Raw genomic sequence first — 26,177 nt, 5'->3', positions numbered from 1 at the left:
AAAACGTGTGTCCTATTCATTTATTGTTTAATCTTCATAATGATATTACAGGTATAATTATTATAATCCTAAACTTTGCATATTTATTCATTGTTTTATCCATCAAATAGCCTAAGTACCCAAGAACATAGCAGTAGATATGCTTTACATACTTTGATTTTTCTGAATCTATTTTGAGTTATATATTAGTCTATACCCAGTGTTGAAATTTCAGGCATTGAGTAGCCAAATAATTTATCAATAATTTACATTGACATTTGGCAATGTTTGAGTCTGAGACAGTTATGTGTAATTTTAAATGCATGCACCTAATTAACTCATGACATCATTCTCTAAATTTTTTATTATTATTAAGTTAAAATATAATTTCGGAAATTCTCCTTCTCTTTCGTCCTTGAAAACCCTTCAATATAACTAACATCTTGCTGTCTCTACAAATCACAGTGGGAGCTTTTCTTTTCTTTTCTGTTTTTTTTTTGTTTGTTTGTTTTTTTGTCAGGGATTCTCTGTAGCTTTGGAACTTGTCCTGGAACTAACTCTTGGTTACCAGACTGGCCTTTGACTCAAGGAGATTTGACTGGCTGCTTCTGCCTCCTGAGTGCTGGAATTTAAGACATGTGCTATCACTTCCCTACAATAAAATCATGGCATGGTTATTTATTGCTATTGTTGAACCCTCTTTCATATCTCCATGTCTCACTCTGTCACTATTTCGGTCTCATCTATGTTTTTTTGTTTTTGTCTCTGTCTTTCTCTTTTTCTTACACACACACAGACACACACACGCACATACACACCAAAATATATGAATCTTTTTTTTCTGTTTAGGGTTACTCATAATGTATAATTTTACAGCAGAACACTTGGTAATGAGTAATCAAAGTCTTGGAATCCCCATGACAGGAGAATTAAATGTATGCACCCTCATGGACTTAGGAGTTTTCTCTTGGAGAGAAATGTCCACAACTGCATTTATTGCTCATGGGAGGATATATGACAAAGAAGAAGCAGATTTGGTCCCAGTTTGTCTGTGCTTCATTAACTGTCATTCTTTATTCCTTGACACAAAGCAAAGTTTTTGTTGAGTAAAACAGCAATAATTGTCATAAGGTAAAATCCAAGTCTGAGAAGTATAATCTAGGAAAAAAGAAAGAAAGAAGAACGATAAATGTAAAGACTTCAAATTCATCATACAAACTGTTAATGTAACAAAATTACAAAAGATTTTACTTTTTAATTTATTGCTGCTTTTGTAGTGCTCATATAGAATAATGTCCTGCCTTAGAAGTTCATGATGAAATAGCCATCTATTTTGGATTTAAGATAAAACAGTGTGCATTTTATGTATATTTTTCAATCATAGGATGATTAACTAACAAATACATATTTGTTGAAAAATGTAGAAAGCTCTCTATTTTATTGTTTATTATTAAAAAATAAAATTAAAAAAGGAAACAATCTCAAAAAAAGAAAGCATTTGTAAGCATACAAAACATTTTAAAAATGTAGGAAGCTAATTGCATATGCCATACTGTAGTAGGCAGAAAATTTGATAAACATATTTACATCATCGATGTCTGCAAGGACTAAAGTGTAGTATAAGGTTTTAGCTCCACATTGAATTAATGCTTGATGGGCAGCAGAGAACAGGCCATAGTTCCATAGATGCATCAGGCTCTGTTTAGATAGCTCAGTTTTTATTATGAGGCTTTTAAAATGCCTGTTTGTCTAAGAAGAAGCTGTGCTCAGCCACTGCAAACTTCAGATTGGATCTTATTTGTGAACTTATCTGTAATAAAATTCCTCTCATAGTAAAATGGAATGGAATTCCAAAAATGTTCAGTAACTGACAAGAAACCAATTAAATTCTTCTTTTAACAGAAAATTGAATTTGTACTTTTATGAAAATCTTGGTTGAAAACAATAATAATGAAATAATACTTTACTTTCAATACAAGCTTCCATATTTTATAATGAAAAGAACTTATCAAACTATATTGACAATGATGATGAAATTGGTTCAAAAGCACTAAAAATAATTGTCAGTAAATATTTTATCACTAATCATGACCATTATTATATTACATTAATCACCACACTGTTTTGACTAATATTTTTTATTTGAGGATAGGAAACTTATTTACATAGATAAGAGCATCCATATTGCATCCATTTGTGAATGTAAATTACCTAGAAGAAACTATATGTTGTACTATTTGTACCACTGCTATGTGACCTAATTCACTGAATTTTTATAAATAACTTGAGATTAAAAATATTTTTTGTAATGAAAAGTAATTGAACGTCCCAAGGAAATGTCTTTGTTTAAGTTTTGGAACCCTAGTACTTGACTTTTGAGGCGTTTATTAGCCTCTTTGTTTTTCTGAATCAATGTAACAAGACACTGTATATATCTTAACTTTTTCAACCCTTCTGTAAACAAAGATGATCAAAAAGTTAAAAACATTTATTTGCACAGTGATCAGTGAGAATATGTTATTCTAAATCCTTCCATGTCTTTGTTATGCATTTAGGTAATTCATCTTTCTTTATAGTTATTAAAAACCTAGTAGTATATATGTATAGTACAACACCAAATATTTAGAAGAATTTGAGAATGACTTAAGGTCATTCTCTTGAAGTTAAGATGACTTTAACGGTAATAGGAGTGTTGGTAAATTGGATCATGTTTCCTGAGTTGAACTATCAATTGATGCTTTAAATTTTTACCTAGATATTAACTCTGTGTATAGTAGATGAAATTACCTGGTGCAAGTGAGAAGGAAACATGGAACAGGCAACAAACCCGCTTAGGAGTTTATTAGAGGGGGTGCAGTACAGGCCTGAGTAATCCCTGTGCAGAGAAAGGAAGATAGCACATTCAGCTTTTTAAAAGTTGCCTACTGCATGTTCACAGAGACCTGGCATGAATACGTCATATGCTGATGATGAATATGATGGGCTCACCCATGGTTTACCTGAGTCATACGTGGATGGAACCACACATATGTACACGTGGGTCACGTGGGGCCCTTTAACATTCAGGCAATTGCCTGAGGGCTTGCCTGCACATGCATGGCTCTAGAACCTGGAAGTGCAGCCTTATTTGTGACTGAATAATTACAGTAGGATTATGTGTTATCCTTAAATGAATGCCGGTGAAGTAAGTATCTCTTTGACAAAAGTCACATCTATGGATAAAACTGAAAGAAATTAGCTGGAAAATCATCAGAGAGCCTAACTGGTCTTATCACAACCCTTCAGAGTCTTGTCACTTGCTTGTTGATTTTAACCCATACACTCTCATTTCATTTCAGGGAGCTATCTTAATTTCTTTACAACACTCTTCTTTTAAATGCTGATATGCTCTTCTTTTCCCAGATATTCTTGCCCTGTTCATCTCAATCGAGATGGTACCAGATTCTGACACCTTATATGTGATGACCAATGGGTTTCCTCTCACAGTCACCCCTAATGTCTAGCTTGCCCTGGCTTTTCTATGCTATCATAGTCATAAACCATACCATACTAATAAAAGATGTTTTGCAGTTCCTAAGCTTTGGGCTGTAAACATGTTATGTTATCTTCTATTTGGAACACAAAGTGTAAAAGATATTATCACACTGTGAAGAAGCAAAGTCCTATCATAAGAGTAAGATACAGGCATATTTGCTTTGATTATTTAGCAAGAAACAAAGACATAGCCGTGATGTTTAAGTTGTGACTATATTGTCACTTCTATTATCTTTTCTTATGCTATTTTGGGTAGTAAGAGCATTAAATATAAATGGTGGGAGAAAGCCACTTTTGCAGTGGCATATTTAATGTTCTGGTTATAGTTTCTATTCCATAAGACATTCCTGTAAAAATTGAAAACAGTTATTACAAGATTTAGAATGTGGATTCAGGGAAGCATCCCTATTGTATTTCTGAGCTTCATAATCCTTCATAAGTAACCAATTAAAACTTTTTATAGACAGCAGGATGAAAAACATATTTAAAGCCATAACTAGTCCAAATTTATATTCCATGTAAACCATTCCTAAAAGAGACAGTGCTTTGATCCTATTGAATTATTTGCATTTAGATGTGGACTTTGAACAGCTGCCAAGACTGTATGGGAAATCTTTCCTTGAATAAACAAACCCGAGACTTAACGTTCAGTCAAGTATAGTATTTTTCCTCCAAGGTGAGGCTCTAATAGATACTTCTCAGTATATTGACTTTTTGATTATAATGCTTTTAGTTCAGAGTGTTAACATGATGGAGTCATAGGAAGAAGGAGGCAAAAATAAAATCACAGAGAATCCCAAACACCTAAGTTATTTAGTTCAGAGATTCTAATTTGATTTGTTTTTTTCTCCCCTCAAACTAGCGAAATCACTTTCTCTCTCTCTGCCACCCTCTCTCTCTCTCTCTCTCTCTCTCTCTCTCTCTCTATATATATATATATATATATATATATATATACAAATACACATATATGTATTTATATACATATATATGTGCATATGTAGAGTGTATATGTATAGTTTATATATATTATGTATTATATAAAGAGATAGTTATAAAGGAAATACACACATATATAGAAACACACATTAGTGTGTGTGTGTGTGTCTGTGTATCTCCTCTCTCCACAGCTCTCATCTTCATTCCTGCCCTCTTCAATCAGAGTACATTTTAATATTCTTATTCATATATTCGTATGGGTTGTGTAAAATACTGCAATTAAATAAAGGTGTTTTGAAAAGAGAAGCCCTGTTCTTCTTCATTACTTGAATTTTTAAAAAGGAAGAATGAATAAAAATGAAGTGGGAAAGAAAATTGAAAATTAAATATGTTGCCTGAAAGTGTGTGTGTGTGTGTCTGTGTGTGTGTCTGTGTCTGTGTGTGCGTACACGCGCTTTCCAAATGAACTTGTCTTATAGGAAGATTAGAAGACTCAATGTGATTCCAGGGAAGGGATACTTAATTTTCTTAGAAAAGAAACAGTGAAGGAAGCATATTGTATTGAGGGAGGAAAAAATGAAAGAATGAAACTGGAAAAGTGAGCAAAAGAAAGGGAGGGGGAAGGAGAGATAAATAGTAGAAAGAGTGAATGAGTGAAGACAAAAATACACCAGTATCAATGAACATAAACACTCCAAAATGTTTTAGTTTTAAAATGTAAAATATCCAAGTATTCTTTAATGCATAATGTCCTAACAAAGAAGAAAATCAAACGTAGTTTTATGTGGTATTCATTGATTAAACTGGAGTACTCACTGGCAAATATTTTTTTAATTAAACTTCGTCTGCTTTGAATGCTAAGTTCAATGCTTCTATAGCTAAGCTGCATATAAATGTTATATATGGATTTTAATTGATCCCAGCCATAAACATTGAATATAATTTCATAAAATGTTGAGTAGATGGCAAAGGTTTAAATCATCAACTTTGAAATCTGTACCTAATCTGTTGGGTTCAATGGGTGAAGAGTTTGTCAACACAGGTAGACTCTGGGCCTCTGGGCTTAGCTCTGAAACATTAACTTAACCTAGTTTATATTCCCAAACTATTCATTTTAGGGTTTATGTTACAGGTGTATTACCTAAGTATAAAAATCTCATAATCAGTTGTTCTCTCCCTTTAAAAACTTGTCTATTTCTGCTACTGCATTCTTGAAAATAGTTTTTTAGGCATATATAATACAAATGCATTATATATGCATTTATATTAGAAACTGTGTTTCCAGTATCAGACATAAATTTCCACATATTAAATGGGCCTTATGTCTAATCAAAAACCTACTAGTTACTCTAAGATTATAAAGGCTACTGTGACATTCATGATAGTGATTATTGCATCCGTTATTATTTGATCCATTATGACTATCCTTGTTATTCATAGACATTACAGGTATGGAGGACTGTCAATTGCTTTTCTTCTTTGGGAACTGGCAAAACTAATTCTAATACTATAAAATGTAGACCTGATGAAGGAGTATCTCAGGCCAATTTTTGGTTTGATGTTCCCAAGTTCTGTCATAAGTCTGCAGTGTCTCCTTCAGCAATAGATTGCCACCTCCACCATCTTAGAGACGAATAAGTGCAATATCAAGAACCTATAATGTTTTTGAAGTCTCTTGCATTTCCCTGAACACTACTCCAAAGCAAGTTTTCTATGTCTGGCATAGGGTTATTGCTAGATAGTCTGTGGCTCTTGCAGGTGATACCATCATGTCTAAATGCCATAACTTTTATTAAGATGTGCATGCTTACACAGACATGTACATATATGCATGTAAATTGAGGTAAACATCAAAGAGTATAGTTTTGTCAGGGCTCTTTCAAGCATCATTAGTGTTGTTTTGCTCAACTTTCTCCCCCTCCCTCTCTCTCTCTCTGTTTCCCACCATGCACAGTTAATTCTCTCTTCTTTATTTCTCCTACTTCCCTGTTAAACATACCTAGATTTATTGCACAGCTGCTAGTGGATAAGGATCACTACAAAAGAATGTAAATTTTCTAACTATAGTATTGCTAAGTATGAATGATAGTTTAAGGCTCAAAGTTGAGAAATCTCTGATTGTTGTCACTGAATATTATGATGCTGCTATCCATACCTGGGTACTGAAAAGATTAGAATCCCTTTATAGAGAGAGCACCATTTTTTTCCAGCTGTTTAGGAGCTGTGGTAATCTTTTGTTGCACGGGCACAACTTTATCTAGTCTAAAGCAATTGAGTCACTGTGAAGTAAGATTTCAAAGTGTTCTATGTCTTTTCAGTTTTGTCAGCATTTCCATTTCCTGACTCCTAGTCAGTGTATACATAATGAACATTTTGAAACAAAATGTTTCAATTGGGATAATGCCTTAAAATAGGAATATATAAGAGGATCATTTTAAAATTATTTCATGATTGGTGATTTCTGCGTTTTCCTAATTTCTACTTTACCGCTTTGAATAATTTTAAATAGCAAACATGATTCACAAAATGTCTCAGTCTTAATTTGCTGATTGAAGAGGTATCCTCTAGATCATGTGCAGGCCAAGCATATTTAACCAACACATAATTTTGCCCAATTTTGTCAGTTTTAACTTATTCATTCACTACACAGCAGCACTGTATCTTTCATTTATGTTTCAGATTTTATTTGTAAGATTTTTATCATACAGATACACTTTAATGTCATTTGTATTAAATGCATTTCAGATTGCTCAAACAAATGAGATTATAGTTGCCTTTGATTAAAACCTGTTTTTATGTATTATAATGTGAATTGTATGTCCACCAAAAGCCTTTTGAAGCTTTAACATTCACACCATAGGTAAATACAGAATTCTGTTACCTTTTGTCCAGATTTTAGTTTCTAGAATTTTCATCTTTATAAAATATGTTGACTTCGTGAATAAAATATGTCCAGCATCAAGAAGAATCTAATACACATGTCACCGTTTTAATGTTTTTAGTTCAAACTGAAAGTATTCAGAAAAACACACATATAAATCAATGAACATATTTAGGTATATACATTTGTATATACAAGACAGATGTACTTAACAATTCATTTTCTTTTTTCTTCTTTTATTTAATGTATAATTGTGAGTGCTCTATCTGCATATACACCTTTATGGCAGAATAGGGTCAGATCACACTAGAGATGTGAGCCACCATGTGGGTGCTGGGAATTGAACACATGACATCTAGAAGAGTAGCCAGAGCTCTTAACTGCTGAGCTATCTCCCCAGTCCAACAATTCATTTTCAATATAAATCAATTATTATAAATCTAGTTCACGTAGGATGCTGAGGTAATGTTGAAAATGATATATGGAAGGTTGTCTAGATAGTCTATATTCTATATTAAGCAAAAATATAATGCATTAAAAAGGAATAATAAGTATTATTCACTCTTAACAAAGTGAGAATTCTGTTTTAATCTTTGTCACAATAGAGCAAACATCATTTGCAATATACTACACATTTGTTGTCTATAATGGGAGTACAACACTTTAAAGTATTTAAAGTTATATGAAAAATTATAATCGACTACCCACTTTTTAAATTTTTAAATGACCTTTTTTATTTTACATAACATTCCTCTCTCTCCCCTCCTCCTGCCTCCCCCACATCCCTGTCCCCCAACTATTACTCAGAGAGGTTGAGGCCTCCTATGGCAACCTTTTATAAAAATTTGCCAGTAAGAAAATCTAATGTTTAATTATGATAATCAAAATACAGAAAGATTTCTAAATTTTCAGTCAAGGGAACATTTTATGTTTTTGAATCAAAGAAAAGAAATCCTATACTTCAAAATTAAATACTGTCTTTCTCTTGCCAACCCTAAAACGGCTCCCTTAATTAAGATACCTTCTTCCCTGCTCCCATATCCACCCTTCCTCCATCTCAACCATCCCATTCCCCCAAGCTCTCCCCAATCTTTCTCTTCTCTCTCCTCTCTCCCCATCTCCCATTACCCCACCCCCACCCCCGTGCTCCCAACTTTTTCCTGGCAATCTTGTCTACTTCCAATATCCAGGAGGATAACTATGTGTTTTTATTTGGGTTCACCTTCCTATTTAGCTTCTCTAGGATGATGAATTATAGGCTGAATGTCCTTTATTTATGGCTAGAAACCACTTATGAGTTAGTACATACCATATTCATCTTTTCAGGTCTGGGTTATCTCACTCAGTAAAGTGTTTTCTATTTCCATCCATTTGCATGCAAAATTCAAGATGTCATTGTTTTTTACTGCTGAGTAAAACTCTAAATTGTATATGTGCCACATCTTCTTTATCCATTCTTCTATTGAGGGGTACCTTTTAAGGTTGGCAAGAGACTTGACTCTAGAGGGGTGCCCAGGTGTCTAAGGAGATGTCCCCAGCTTGTTCCTTGGACAGCAGAGGAGAGGGTGCCTGAACTGGCCTTATCCCATAGCCACACTGATGAATATCTTGTATATCACCATAGACCCTTCATCTGGCGATGGATGGAGATAGAGACAGAGACCCACATTGGAGCATTGGACTGAGCCCCCAAGGTCCAAATGAGGAGCAGAAGAAGGGAGAACATGAGCAAGGAAGTCAGGACCATGAGGGGTGTGTCCACCCACTGAGATGGTGGGATTGTTATAATGGAAGCTCACCATGGCCAGCTGAACTGAGACTGATGGAGCCTGTGACCAAACTGGAGTCTCTGAATGTGGCTGCCCTAACATTGAGGGCTAACTAAGAAGCCAAGGACAATGGCACTGGGTTTTAATTCTACTGCATGCACTGGCTTTGTGGGAGCCTGGTCTGTTAGGATTCTCACCTTCCTAGACCTGGATGGAAGGGGGAGGACCTTGGACATCCTACAGGGCACAGAACCCTAACTGCTCTTAGGACTGGAGAGGGAGCGAGAGGGGAATTGGGGGGGGAGTGGAAAGGAAATGGGAGGAGGAGAGGAGGTGGAAATTTTTAATAAATAGATAAATGAGAATAAATAGTATCTTTCTTGAAAATTTTATATAAGATGAAGTATCTCTGATAATTAAAGGACGAAATGAAAACTTAAGATTTTGTGTACTGTGATTATTTATGAAAGCATAAGCTAGGTACCAACTATTGCTAGGAGTCCTAAGGTCATTGTTGTGGATTCTTGGGAATTTTCTTAGCACCAGGTTTCTCCCTAACCCCATAGTGTCTCTCTCAATCAAGATCTCTCTTTCATTGCTCTAAGAGTCATAAGATTACTAGAGAGGGAGCCCAAGCTAAATTTCCCCTGAAATCAGATTGGTGAATGCCCCAGTTTTCATCAAAGAGCTTTCATCTAGCAACTGACAGAACCAAATGCTGAGATCCACAGCCAAGCACCAGGCCGGCTCCTGGAATTCAGTTGAATAAATGGAGGGGGAAATAAATGAGCAAGGAAGATCAAGATTATGATGGAGAATTCTACATGGAATTCTACTCTAGGGATGGTGTGGAAGAGAATGGAGAATTAATTTGTTGGGAGAGGTTGAATAATCTAAAGAGGAAGGCCACAGGAGCAGCAGAGTTTCTATCTAATCTGAGCAATTGGTGATACTGAGGGTAAAGGATCAGAATGCTGCAGTAAAGGAAACAGCAATGATTAAGCTGCGAGGTTTCAGACAAGAATGAGAATTCTATTGGAATTTGCATTAAAATCATTTGTCTCCCTACTTAGTAGTTAATTTGATTATATTCTGTTCCTAATTTGAGAATTTGTTGGTGAATAAGATTTTCATGGTAGAAGTAAATTGAAGATGGCATGATGAAGGATTCTTTTTCAATTAAAATTTGTAATGAAAATCAACCCCACCCCACCCCCCAAAAAATGGGAGACAAAATGAGTTGGGAATTTTGCACCACAGGAAAAAGTCAGTGTGTATGTAAAGGTCTGGTCAGGAATGTACAGTCATGGCGAAGACTAGTTTCTAAAAGGTAATGTAAATACTTTATACTAAGATGGTTTAAAGTAGTCCTGAGAACATCTCAGAACTCTTCAAGACTGCCCATCATAAGTGTAAGAGTGCAAAGGGCAAATTTACTTTGAAGATTTTCAATGACAAAGCTGAGCATGAAGATATCTGTCTGTGATCTCGGTGATGGGAAGGGTGACACAGGGAGATCTATGGCCCCTCCTCTCTATCTGGATAACCAAGCCTGTGTTAATTATTTAAATTCAAAGAGACATAATGACTTATAAACAATTTTAGATGGACTGCCTTTGAGGTAATAACACTCCAGTTATCTGGCAGCTACACAGAGTGTACATTGCAAATACAAATATGTGCATATGTGTGCATGTGCACACGCACATGTGTGAATGTGTGCGCGTGCACACACACACACAGTTTCTTAAACATAACCCACTCGCTGTGTATGTTATTTGTGTGTATGTTTTCAGGACTGATCTTTTAATATTGGATAATCAATGCATGTACTCATCCCTGGGGTAGACTGTTTCCTAAACTCTCAGCTTAGTTGTCTGTAGTTCTTGGTGTAGAGTTGAGGCTCTGTTGTCTATCTCCTGTTGACTTTGTCTTATCTGTCATTGTCCTTGTCCAGCTCGTGGTTAGACAGTCATGTTGGAGAGACTTTATAGCTATAGCTTCTATAACATCCTTAGGAGACACGGTCTTGCAGCACACTCTCTGATTCTCTGGCTCTTACAATTTTTCTGTACTCTCTTCTGAAATGATCCCTGATATCAGATGAAGGAGTTGTTTTGTACATGTATACATGAGAACTAGGCTCCACAGTTCTGCATTTTAATTGGTTGTGGTTTTCTGAAATTGTCTCCATTATCTTTAGGAAAGAGAAATTTCTTTGATGAGGGATTAAGACAACACTTATCTGTGAATATCAAGATCAATATTTAAAGCATAGTTAGAGAGTAAACTGTTTTTTAGAAAAGTGGTGTTTGGAAGTTGTTCAAGATCCATGGCTCACTTGACTTGGGTAGTTGGTTGAATTTCCAGTACCAGACAAAACTTCACTGTGTGGGATCAAATTTGCTATTCTTATGATTGTGGAGCAGAATCTCTTTATGGAATAGTCCTGTCTCTAGGCTCTTGTCTATATTTTTTTCAGAAACAACCACTCTCTATCCACAGCTAAGTTACCAGTTTGTTTACACCCTTGTTAACTTTGACATACATGGACTTTTAAAGTGTAGGTGCTATATGAGTTTTTGTTATTTCTGCCATCCCATATAATTGATGTCATTTTTTATGTTTTTATGGATTTTTAGGAGCCTTGTTCTCACAGTTGGTAGCGTGTCATTCTCATATTAAGATGTTTTTAAAATCCCATTATGTGCTTATTTCTATGTTTTATTTCTTAAAACAAAATTTTAATTTTTATTATATTTAATTAGGTCTGTGTATGTGTGCATGTGTATTTTAGTGTGATGTTTCTATAGGGGTTTGAGATGTCACTGTTGGTACTGAGAATAAACTCAGATCCTGGGCAAAAGTCTTAACTGCTCTTGACCACTGAGCCATCTCTCTAGGCCCAAAATTGAAACATAGAACTGAACTTTTTATTTTTGTTAATGTCTTTGGGATTTTGGTATACTATAATGATGCTTTTTTTATTTTAATTTATTTTTTTAAATTTTATTTTACATTCCATTCACTATTCTTTCCCCAAACTCTTCTCCTCCCCTCTCCTGCCTGCACCCCAGCCCACTCCGCAGTCACTCCTCGCAATGGGAAAGGACTCCCATGGAAAGTCAAGGAAGTCTTGTATATTAAGTTGGGGCAGTACAAAACACCACTCCCCTGCCTTAAGGCTGAGCATGGCATCCCATCATTGGAAATAAGCTTCTCCAATTAGCTAGCTCATGCACCAGGAATGGATGCTGTTTCTACTGCCGGGTTCATCAAAGACATTCCATGTATCCCCACTTTCTCCCATATATTGAGGGCCTAGTTATAACCAGAGGCTCCACAGCTGTAGGTCTAGTTTTCCTGAGTTGAATCACAGTAATAATATCATTTCTCAGTCACCAGCATCTAAGCAGACAAAGTTGATGATTTGGTAGGCATTCTGTCTCTTATTTATAACACTCATTGGCATTGAGTTTTGACTGTCCTAGTGAAAATATGTCTCATAAAAACTTTCTTCAAGTTTCAGATTGAATGAGGAAAAAGAACTGGAGTCTCTGAGATCCCTTAAAGCCATGCCTCTAGGTAGCTTCTCACTAGATATCAGCTCTTTAAGTGTTCAACACCACCCAAATGGGATGAAGACCATCCTTAATCACACGGCCCTGGGAAACATTCGATATACAAACTAAAGCAAAAGTTATAGTGCATGTTTAAATTCTTACCCGACATTAAATATAATTATTAACGGATCACAGGCAGAATTATAAAGCTACATTATGTTTTGAATCAAACAAGATGCATATTCTCAGATTTCTTTGAACTATGGAGACTAGAGGCAGAAGAATCACCTAAGGTTTGTAGCCAGCTTTAAATACTTGGCAATTCAGTGCTGTAAAATGAGAGCCTATTTATTAAAAGAAAGCAAACAGAAAATATATTAAATACTTACATAAATCATAAAATATCTATTAAATTGCTAAATTCTAGGAGAAGGAACATAGAATTTTATAAGCACAGAATATACACAAAGTGGAAGGAAGAAATGGAAAGAAAATACAGACTTAACCTAGCGTAGAGAAGGAAGGAGAGCAGAGGGAGAATTACAAGCTCATTTTAACAAAACAAGATGAAAGGCTGAAATGATTGTGACTAGAGAAGCCCTGCACCAGCGCTGGTCTCTCCAAATGTTATACAGGATCTGTCTGTTCCAATATTCTTATTGCTCTGTTATAGCTATGACAATGATGTGAAATCTAATAGTATGATCCTATTATCAAATAAATAAAAATACATCTTCATTGTTGATACAACATATAACAGAAGTAAACTGTCATTTAAATAAATAGAAAATCAGAGTAATTCATTATAGATCATAAAATAAATTCCACACAGTATTGCACAGAATTACATTTGAGTTATTAATGTTTCTATTGAAAGGGGAAGTAAATAATGATTTTTACCATAGTCAAGTAAAGATAGCCGAAATGTTAATATCTCCTTCTGTCTCCATCCATCTCTCTCTCCCTCTCTCTTTCTCTCTCTCTTTCATTCTCTCTCTCCTGTCTGTATCTTGTACATACACTTTAAGAAACACCAAAATGAGCATTCATTATATGGTGCAATTAGATATTATTGGACATGAGTAAATACAAATCATAACTATGACACAAGGCAGAGTGTTAATACCAATGGACTAAAACGTTCATAACTATCAAAGATAGCTGTGAATAAATGGATTCTCATTCTATGGTTATGAAATATAACTTTATGCATTTCTAAGAATTGTTTGATAATCCATTATGCTGAATGGAATGTAATTATAAAATAATCCTACAATTTCTCTAATACATGAACATTCTTATAACTAGTTGTCCAGTCATACAGAATGATATTGTTCAAAGTAAAGTTTTATAAAATAAAGTCTGGATATGTCCCGTGGGTTACAGGGCTTGTCCAGCATTAGGAAGAATGAACTTAACCATCAGGAAGTATTGAAACTAATGATGTGGAACCTAGAACTAGAGAATTGGACGCAGAAAGATTAGAAATTCAAGGTCATCCTCTACTACATTAAAATGCTAAGGACAGATTAGACTACATGAGATCCTGTCCAAAGTAAGAAAAAATAAAACTAAAGAAAAATTAATTAATAATAAATACAGAGTAAATTCCAAATATGGCAATATGATTCTTTGATGTACAATCTTAGATGTGAAAAATGTAATAAATAAAGTTTGTGGAATAATGTTTGTTCCTGGCATTGAAAGATGGTCAAGTGGAAGGAATTTCACTGTGGCTTGAAACAAAGCATCACTGTTAGCTACTGGCTCTGAAACAGTTTAAGATGACGACATTTTGACAAATTCTAGTCATGATTTTAAAACATAGGAATGGACAAGATAAAGACTTATGATAGATTAGAGTTAATTTGATGGAGGACCAGTCAGGATTCCGTAGCAAGATGTATATATACATAAATATTGGATGCCAACTGAAATTATGTTTGAAATGTGAAATAAAAAATTATTAATTGGGTAAGGAGATCCATTTCATTACACTGACAATTATATGCCATGATAATTTTTTCCTTTCCATTCCACAAAATGTATCATGAATACATTTACATGTTATCAAGAATAATGTGAACTTAGTGAGTCAGCAGATGAATTGTGTTCATATCAAAAGTGAAAAATGGCATTCTTAATCAGGCACTAAGTTCATTTAGTGGGAAAGCTGACAAATAGAGTTTAAAAGATGACATTAAGAAAAGAGAGAAATATCCATGTTTTTCTATGTGTACTGCAACAGTACTTTGGTAAGGGAGTCTGTTCATCTATTGTGTCATGAGTGTCTAACCATGTGAGATGCAGGGTGTTGACTGGCTTCTCTCTTTTCCAAGATGTTAGTGTCATAATCTCTAAAATTTCAATTTTTTTCCCGTGGAGACTGAATAATGTTTTTTTCTTCAATCATATTATTTTGTTTCTGGTTTTGTTTCTATTTGATGATTTTTGCTTGTATGTTTGTTTTGTCTAGTTTTTAGAGATACAGTCTCATGCAACTAAATATGAGCTGGAATGTGTTATGTAGCTCAGAATGGATTTGCAATTTTGATTCCTCTTTCTCTACAACATACATGCTTAGTGACAGTTAAGTGTCAAATGACAGGTTTTAAAAATGTAAAGGTGTTCTAATGCTCACTCATTTTACATGCACTTGGTTTGAATTGCTATTACATCATGAATAAGTCATGTTAAAACATACAATATTTGCTTTTATTTACAAATATCACAGGATTTACAAATATCACAATTGCAAAATCAGATGCTCTACAACCTACATTTGATAGAGATTATCTAACAAAGGTAGAACTATCAGCAATAAGATAATGCATTCCTTTCATGTGTTACTACTATCTGTCCATCAGTGAGAACAGCTGGGCCAGGAGATACAACTTCGTGATCTCTGACACATCTACACCGATGATAAAAACAGTTACAAAAATGCATCCAACGTTGTTCCTGTTAAACTCAACAAGTGATCCCCTGGAGATTATGACAAATATTCTATATATCTGTAAGCATTGTTAGAGAATATTTTTGGAGATATACATAAAGAAAAGTAAACAAAAAAATTTAAAAAAGGAATTAGGTCCTTCTCTAATCAACTGAGTATGTCTCACATATTTTTGTAGTCATTTGTTTCTGGTAGGATCTAAGTAATTTGTTTTTTTAACACATTAGGAATAGTTTTGATATGTAAAGCAGTAATAGTATTCTGATGAAGTAAATTACAACATAGTTTGTAGCATGTTTGGCTACCTTTAAAGGACAGCTTAGTTTTTTTGTTTTATTAATTGCTGCCAAGCAGTGCCAAAGGACCATGTAATAACATCTTCACAGTCTTGGCCACCAGGGGCAATCGAAAGAAAAGCCAGGACCTCTGCTTTCTAATAGGTGACCTTGTTCTTTTGATAATCAGGAAGTGGGAGGAGACTGTCAATTAATTTTAGTTCATATTTTTTTTACTTTCACTTTAATTCACTTCTTGACAACTCTTGCAATTCTATGAATTATTATATCAGCAGGTACGAAGTACTGAAGCATGCAATTTCATGCGGAGAGAAATGAAGCAGTTGAATCATTAAAATTAATGCAAATCGCCTGTTTCTATTTAAGAAAGAAAAGAGAGATAATCTTGAGGGTGAATTTATACACATTGTAATGAAATTCTCTATAAACTACACTGAAATTTTCTACAATTTTCATCATAAGTAATTATATTGTTTTGAACCGGCAATTTTCTTTTCATATATATTAGCTAATCTTATGTAAATTAAAAGTTCACTTTAAATTTATAAATTTAATATTATCTCCATCTTGCTATCACCAAAATAGTTAATTTTAGTGTTTGCACAAATAGCAAGATTTAAAATACATTTGTTTACATTTGTGATAAAATGGCATAAATAATATAATGTCCATGGAAAAGGTTCATTGCTATTCTTTGAAGACTTTCTTCAATCATTCTGAGTTTTTGTCACAGTGAGATTAACTCCATCATCATATAGTCTTTGTATCTATCCTTGGTTCATTGACACAAGTAAAAAAAATTAATGTCTATAAGGTCTATGGAAGACAAATATAGATACTCATCTCAAAACTTGATATTCTGTTATAACTTATCTGTAAATTTTCTTTTATTTAAAAAATTAATCTGTCCTTTTCTCACAGTATGTAAAGTAAACCTTTTCATGAGTGTATTATCAAGTTAAAATAAAGATACTGTACTAGTAAAGTTCCTATCGGGTAGAGATAAATAATGGTAGAACACTTGGTTTGCCAGGATGTGCTTATTGACAGGAGCATCGCTGAATCCTCTTCAGGTGTCTGTTCTCGTGTGCGTAATCACTTTGGCTGGATCTGCAGGCACTCTTATTAGTGAAATGAATCAACTAGTATTGTGGAGCGTTTCAAATGGCTAACAACAGAATCATCTCCTGTACACTACTACTAATACTAATAATAATGAAAATGGCTCAAACTAAAGATGGCAGGAGAAACAGGTTCTGCTCCACCTAGCAGCAGCAGGAGCTGATGTTATTGCTTACTGTTTGCTTTCTATTGCAAAATAATTATCTGGAGCAGATAAGATCACAAGCTGCTTGGTATCACAGACTGCCCAGCTGCTAATATGATCGTATCAGTAACCGACTGAGCACTTTCTGCAGGGAGGAACCAGACAGAACTGGTGGACCTTTTTTGCCCTTTACTTTTTAAAACCTATTCTAAGGGAAGAGGCAAATCTGATCTACCAGAGTAATAAAATGAGCTTTGACTCTCTATGTTTTTCTGTTAAATATTTTGCTCAGAGAGCTATGTTTACCTCATGGGACGGCAGCCAAAGGCAAAGGTTCAATTCCATGATGCTGAAATATATCATCATGTTTAGGCATAATTGTATTTCTAATGGGCTTTCAGAGAAAGGAATGCATAAGTGCCAATTATAGCATGGTACAAATAAAGCATTATTATGTGCTCGGGAACAATCTGCATTATGGCAATATACTCATATTATGCTCTGTTGTTTCTATTTCCTCTATTTGAATCTCTGTCAACAACTATATTTTTTAAAAATTTTTTTCCTAATGGAAGGCTCCAGATATGATGTGATTTGACTGCTATAAAAATAATAATTTCTTTATCAATAATAAATTAAATATTCCATATACAGAAACCAATATAGATCCATTTTCCCACATATGAATATAAATAAAAATTAACAGTGGTTTAAAGAAATCAGCACCCTCAGGTTATGGTGTCTGATTAGAATAAATTCTGTTTTTTTACATCAGAATATAGATAATAATAAGCCTAACCTTCATTGATACATGAAACCCAAGAAAGTAGACCAGGAAAGAAGCAACAATCATAATACTTGCTAAAGGTGTAGCAAGGGTCCAATTCATCTTCCAAAAAATTTTATGAATATAAGGAAAAACATGCTGCTTATTTTCTTCTGCTCAAAATTTAATTGTCATGATGTGAGTAGAGGTTCCAGGCTTCCAGCTTGTTTAAAGCAGGATCTTTTGGTTTGTTCATGTGTGTGCCAACTAGCTGTCCTGTGAACTAATGGTGTTTTATCTGCATCACTTCTCTTTTAGTCATGTAGAATGGGGGGTTACCAGTGTGAGTCCTGTGAGCCTGTCTTTATATGGGTTTCTGGGAACAAAAGCCTCAAGTCATCATAATTGTATGGCATAAACTTCATCTTATTAATCATCTCAACAACCCTAGAATAGAATGTATTTTGAAAAGAAAGCAAAAATCACAAATGGCAGTTCAAAGCAATATATAACCATACTGATGAATATTTTGCTTATCACCATAGATCCTTCATCTGGCAATGGATGGAGATAGGAACAGGGACCCACGTTGGAGCACTGGACTTAACTCCCTAGGTCCAAGCGAGAAACAGAAGGAAGAAGAACGTGAGCAGGGAGGGCAAGATCAGAGGGAACCTTCATCCGGCGATGGATGGCGATCCAGACAGAGACCCACATTGGAGCACCGGACTGAGCCCCCCAAGGTCCAAATGAGGAGCAGAAGGAGGAAGAACATGAAAAAGAAAATCAGAACCGCAATGGGAACGATCACCCACTGATACAAGGGGACTGATCTAATGAGAGTTCACCAAGGCCAGTTGACTGGGACTGAAGGAGCACTTGATCCAACCAGATTCTCTGGAGGAGGCTGGATTCCCTGAATGTGGCTGGCCCGAAGTCTTTCTAAAAAGCCATTGACAATTACTCTGGGACTTGTTTCCTCTGCATATTCTGGATTTTTGGAGATCCAGTCTGTTTGGATACTCACCTTCCTGGACCTGGAGGGAGCAGGGAGGAACTTGAACTACCCACAGGGCAGGAAACCCTGACTGCTCTTAGGGATGGAGAGGGAAGAGGAGAGGGAGTGGGGGGAGTGGGAGGGTGTTGGGAGGAGGCGCGAAAATGGAAACTTTTATATTTTAATAAAAAAAAAGACAAAAAAAAAGAAAAAGAGAAAGAGAAAACAGATAATGGTACTAATGTATGAAGAAAAACTATTCATTATATATTTCAGCAAATTCTTAAACTTTAAAATTTTATTTGGCATGTCAAAGGGACTTAAAAAAAGTTAAATTCAAGCCTAATAATTAATTTAATTATAATTTTAATGTTGGATTAGCAAAATAAATTTGGAAAAAATAAGTTGAGAAGTAGCATTTAGTGTTAATGACTATCAAGAAATGTTATCTAGTAATCTAGATTTAGGTTATGTTCTTAAATCTTTCTTTTAATTCAGTAGATTTTATAATCAGGTATCTCTATAGATGATATTTCTGTACTTAAGTAACTAACTACTGCATGTAAGTAGCATATTCCAAAGTAAATGACAATGGAATCAGTTTATAGAGGTATTCACAAAAGGCGTATGCACTGTAATATATTAACTGCTCATCATTTGGGAAGATTAAGTAAGCGTGCTATGGGTATAGGCTATAAAATAATTAAAACATTCTCCCTCTGCTATCCTACAAACACATGTTTTCTTAGAGCTTTAAAAACTTGCTAGAAAATCCAGTGTCCTTAATATCTGATACTACAGATGTAGAGATTATCATATTAATGTTTTTTCATATTTCTTTGAAACGAATAATGAATTGGAACATATCATTGACATCATCATATTTTTTTCTGTTAATTTTCTGTAAATGCTATTATGTGAAAGCAATAATAGCACACTTATCCCAAAAGATACCATCCATCTTGCTGGCTCTGTAATCATTTGGGGAAAGCATAATTGTCTGCTTTGCATTAAAACGGTCTATTAACTTTACCTCAGAGAGTGACATCCTTTCTCAGTTACGCCTTTTGGTAAACTCACCTATCAACTTTAGAACCTAACAGCAACTGCCCTCCCCTCTGCCTACAGAAATGAAAATTAAGATTTGGATTTAGAAACTGGTTAAAAAGTCTTGTCACAAAGTATTTTATGACATAGAACTGGAGTTTTGGCATAGTGTTAAAGATCACTTACTGATTTTTCAGGAAGCACAGGGATGTTGATTGTATTTAACATAACTCTCTTTTTAGATACATTATTGTGATTTCATTTATGTATTTTATTTGCCCAACTTGGTCAATTCCTGACATGCATCTTTCTTAGTAGTAGCCATTCCTCAGTCATCAGTGTACATCTTGTAAATATGAGTATTTACTTAAAGATTTCTAAGACTACATACGATAGTTGCAGTATTTACCAATCTGATTACAGGGGAAGACCAGCGAGGGAGTCCTCTCCTTATTGCTAGGAGTCTTAGATGGGGTCATCGTTATGGATTACTGGGACTTTCCCTAGCATCAGGTTTCTCTCTAAACACATAGTGGCTGTCTCTATCAAGATTTCCCTTTCATTGCTTTTCCACTCTACCTTCCCCACTTGCACAGTCTGTTTCCTCATGTTCTCACATCCCATTGCCTCTCTTTTACCATGCCCCTTTGACCCTAGTTTTCCAAAGAGATCTCATCTAATTATCCTTCCCTGGGCAATACATGTTAGAGCCTTCCTTGTTATTTACTTTCTTTGGAGTTGTGGATTGTAGTCTGGTTATCCTTTGCTTTTCACCTAATATCCACTTATGAGAGAGTACATAACGTGTTTTTCACTCAGGATAGTTTTTTCTAGTTCCATCCATTTTTATTTTTTGCAAATTTCAAGTTGTTGTTACTTTTTATAGCCGAGTATTACTGCTCTATCGTGTAAATATACCACATTTTCTTTACCCATTCTTCAGTTGACGGGCATTTCGATTGTTTCCATATTCTTGCTTTTATGAATAATGATGCTATGAGCATTGTTGAGCAAATGTCTTGTGGTATGATTGAGTATCCCTTATGTATATGCCCAGGAATGGTACTGCAGGCTCATGGGAAAGTTTAATTTCTAGTGGGTTTTTTTTTTGAGAAACTGTAATACTAATTTCCAAAGTAGCTGTGAAAGTTTACACTCCCACCAGCAGTGGAGGAGTGATCCCTCTGACTCCACATCCTCTCCAGCATAAGTTGTCCTCAGTACTTCTGATCTTAGTCATTCTGACAGGTGTAATATGGTATCTCAGACTCATTTTGATCTACATTTTCTTGATGATCAAGGATATTGAGAAATTCCATAAATGTCATTTAGCCTCTGCAGATTCTACTGTTGATAAGTCATTGCTTAGCTCTGTACCCATTTTTAAAATTGGATTATTTTGCACTTTGATGTAGTTTCTTGATTTCTTTATATATTTTTGGAGATCAGCCCTCTGTCAGATGTGGTGTTGGTGAATCATTCAGCAAATGATTGAACCAGATGCAGAGACCAACAACCAAGCACCAGGTCGAGCTTTGGGAATTCAATTGAAGAGAGGGAAAAGGGATTATATGAGCAAGGGATAGAAAAATGATAGATTTTTATATGAGCATGATAGAAAAATCTACAGAGACAGCTGACACAAGTTTGTAGAAACTAATGTACTCTAGACAGACAACTGGGTAGCCTCCATGGGACTGAACTAAATACTCCAGATGTGAGAAACTGTGGTGAAGCTTGGACTGTCTGGAAGGAACTGACATTAGGACCAGGATCTATCTGTGGTGCATTACCTAGCTTATTGGAGCACATCTCCTACAGTGGGATATCATGCTCAGCGTTAATGCTGGGGGTAGAGGATTTGTTCTAACCCCCAAAAATGTGCCAGACTTTGTTGAGCCCTGATAGGAGCACTTAACTCCATAAGGATATAATATTACCTAAGTAAACAGGAAGTGCATTGTAAGCAACTTCCAGAACTCTAGAATTGACAGACATCTTGCTTCCTGGACAGTCACACAAAGTTTTTCTGTACCATCGAGGCATCCATGTTCAGCCTACTGGTCCATGATAACCATCAGACTTTTCCATGAAGCAAGAAATTTCAAAGACAGTTTCACCTATATTGGAAGTTTGTCAGTCACTTTCTTCTTTGTCATGCAGAACATCTGGCAAACTCTTACTTGTAGCAGGGACATGGATGGACCATCTCACCTTTAGGTTATGTTCAGCAGTCATCTCTCTGTGGATTCAACATGTCCAGCTTTTACATCATACCACGAAGCTGTCCAGGCAAGTACAGTTCCTTGCCCAAATGGCTAACAAAGTTCATAAGGACAAATCTGAAAGATTTGAAGTATGTTAATCCATCTGAAATATATATCACTACATCTAGAAAATCTAGCAAACATGACTACAAGCTTGACTATTATAGGTGATTATCTATTAACTTATATTTCTTAATAATACATTACATTTTAAAGTGAATTACACAATCACAAGACCCTAATCAAAAGCAGAAATATACATATAACAAGATTGATTTAAGTTTAGTGTTTCCTGCCTACCTCTATTCTACCCTACCAGAGCAAAGCAGTTTTCTTCATTTATTACTGGTAATCACAGCATACAGAGGGGAATCCCATATCACTTCATGAATAGTTAAATTCTAGCAAAGTTCACATCTCTAAATTTGACATATTTCTTTTTCTGTGTTTTGTTTAACTTTTGAGAATATGATGCAATACATTTTGTTCATATTCTTTCTCCTTACCCAATCCCTCCCAGGTCCTCCATGTTTCCAGACCCTCAAACTTCATTTCTTTCTCACTCTTAACAATAATAAATTCACCCCTATCCAAAAAGCCCAATCAATTATTGAGTCCAGTTTGACTTGGAAAATAACTCCTGAGCTTTTGTTCGTTCTCTGGGATGTAATTGATATATCCAAGTGCACTAAAAAGAAACAAAACAAAACAAAATCAGAACAAAAAACAAAACTTCCCTCTAAGAAGCTTTGAGTTGTGCCAAGTTTGAACATGTCCACTTCCCCTTCCCTTGGAAATTGCCTGGTTTGAACATTTGGTTGTGACCGTAGTCTCTGTAAACTCATGTGCATCAACCCTGTTGTGCTTAGAAACTGTCTTCCATCTCTGGATCTTACAACTTAATCAGTCTCTTCTATATATACATAAGCCTTGAAGGGGTGGGACATGGTGATAAAGACATCCCATACAAGTCTGAAATCTCCAAAAACTCCTACTTTGTTAAATACCACATACTTCAAGAGAAAGAACACTTCTATGATGAGGGTTGAGTGATGCACTGAACTATGGGTATAGCAATATGTCACCAGATGTTGAGTTGCTTTGTTTATTCAGTTCAATAGCATGTTTTCTCCCTGTGCCCATGACCTATCTAGACTCAGTTTTTTGAGCTCATAAACTGCATCAGCTATGGTTTCTATCCTATGGAGTAGGCATTAAATCCAATAAAAGATATTATTACTCCCATAACATTTGTGCCACTATTATACCAGTCATCATATTTTGTAGGCACAACACTCTTTTAGTTCACAGCTGGATGAAATTGATAATTACTTTTCATTTCCAATAGCATGTATAGCACTTTCCAGCATAATAAATAGTAATCAAGGTGGTTGAAGGTTCATTTGGGTACTTTCTTTATTTCTCCATAACTGATGATATAATTCTGAGGTATCTTTAGCAATAGGGTCTTACCAATCAGACTACAGACATTAACCCCCACCTCCCCTCATTCTCTTTCTGTGTGTTGTGGGGGAGTGTATGTGTGTGTGGGGGGTGTAAAGTTCTTTGATAGTAGGTATCCATGTATATTTTTAAAAGGCCTTTAGCATTAGTTAATCTTCACTATATTCTATTTCCTTCTTTACTCCCCTCTCCTTACCTACCAAAGTGATATTATTACTGAGGACAATAAAATGTTATTTTCAGAAATGTCACTATAAATTTCTGGCTATTAATTTAGGATGTAGCTCTACTAACTGTGTGTTTAGCTTGTAGGGAGAGAACTTGTCTAACATTTCCAAGGTGTTTATATTGATCCCTAATGTTTCAATAGATAAAAAAGTAAATAAATAAAACATATTTAATTCTAATTTATAAACTTATAAAATTAATTATATGTGACTGACCCAATAATATTTTAAAAGATCATTTTGCTTATTTTAACTCTTTTATTTAACATCAAAGCCTCCTAACCACTTTCAGTCTTTTCAGATAAATATAATCTATATTTCATTGAAAAAAATTAAAATAATCATTGCAGACCTTGCCTTATGCCTTACCTGTGTCACACTTTCCTGATGAACTGGATGAATTTTCAAGCATCTATCTTTTATGGTACATCATTAGCAGAGACTCTCTACTGGATCATTCATATAGAAGAATATTCATGTTCAAGTCATCCCATGTCTACAACCAGTGAAGCTGAATTTCCCCCGAATTGCGTCCTTACCAGTTTTTATTCTGATATCCATTTTCTAGTCTCATTCGTTGAAAAATAAAAATAAATGAACTCATTTTACTTCTTGCATCCTATTCCTCTACTTCTATTCTCCCTGGAATACATGACTGTGATTACTTATGCCTCTTACCACTGCAATGTTATGCATTTTGACAAAGATGCTAATGACTTCCACATTAATAAGTAAATAGCTGATTCTAAGTGCATAATTTATTTCCCCTCTACTATTTGCATAATTATTCAGCCATTCTTATTCAATCCACTTTGTGACTCCTCTGATGATATTAGTTCTCAGATAATTGATTTACTTATCATTGCAAAATGAGAATCAATAACTGATCTCCTTATTTTTTAAGTTCAACATTTTTGCAGAATTCTAGGACCCAATTGGAAAGATGTATTGTAAATGACAGCTTGACAAATGAGGTCCTTTGATTGAAATAGATTAGATATTGATACTTTCTTTTTTGTTTGTTTGTTTTGTTTTTTGAGATACAGTTTCTCTGTAGCTTTAGGGTCTGTCCTGGAACTAGCTCTTGTAGATCAGGATGGCCTTGGACTCACAGAGATCCACCTGCCTCTGCCTCCTGAGTGCTGGGACTAAAGGGGTATGGTCACTGCCATCCAGCTTATATATTGACACTTTCTAAACTATGTATTTACTTGGCCTTTATCCTTGGACTCAGTTTTTGAACCAATACACACTGATCTCTGAAAAATAACTGTTAATATTTTCTAAGTTATGTTTTTATTATTTTATGAATCAAATCATTGCCACTGTATAGGTAATTTTCAAACATTATCTAATTTGTAATGTGTGTGTATGTGTGTATATATTAAAGGATATTAAAGCCTCTGTTCATTTTAATTGCATGATAAAAATTTCCAGACATCTTATTTTTTTAATTAAAGTATTTTCCTTTCAGAATAGCTTCAAAGCATAAATAGCTTTCTTCTTCACAATAGGAAGAAAATAATATTCCCCCTTTACTAAAATAAATATTTCTGTGAACTCCCATTAATCTTAGACAATAGCCCAAGTATTTATATAACCAATATAAATTTATTTACCTTAAATATTTTTATTCTGAGCATATGTATTGAGTCTAAGATGTACTTTATATTCTACATGCATGCAGGTATGCCTTAGAGGCCAAAGGATACTGGCAAATTCATTCTTAACAGGCAATTTTGAGATCTCCTCTCTGATGCTAGGGATTGAACCCAGGTCTCTACAAGAAAAACAAGCAGTTACACATGGAGCCTCCTCTCCAGCCCCTGTTTCAGTTCATAATTAGTTTAACATCCCAAAGTCTTGCATATATCACTCAATGTACATGGTCTTTTTTTGACTTTTAAACTTCAAAAAGCATGAAGTGCTCCATATGGCTTTCTGCAATATAAACTCCAACAATGGGTACAAAATAAACATTTTGTGACTATATCAAATCTTCATAAGATATAGTCCCATGGAGACTTATTCTTTAAAACACATCTTTATTTCCATATCATATCACTTTTTATATTATGTATTTATATCCTCTGTCACATACTTTTTTCAAATTGTATAGTTATTAACTTCTTCTGTGTATCTCTTCAGAAGGAAATGATTCCTATCAAAATAAAGCCAATGTATTTGAAACATAGCTGATGAATGATATTATTTTTATGAATTAT

Source organism: Myodes glareolus, chromosome 20 (genome assembly GCF_982192425.1).
Source record: "Myodes glareolus chromosome 20, mMyoGla1.1, whole genome shotgun sequence".
NCBI lineage: Eukaryota > Metazoa > Chordata > Mammalia > Rodentia > Cricetidae > Myodes > Myodes glareolus.
The sequence above is the reverse complement of the archived record's forward strand: the minus strand, read 5'-3'. Positions refer to the sequence as shown.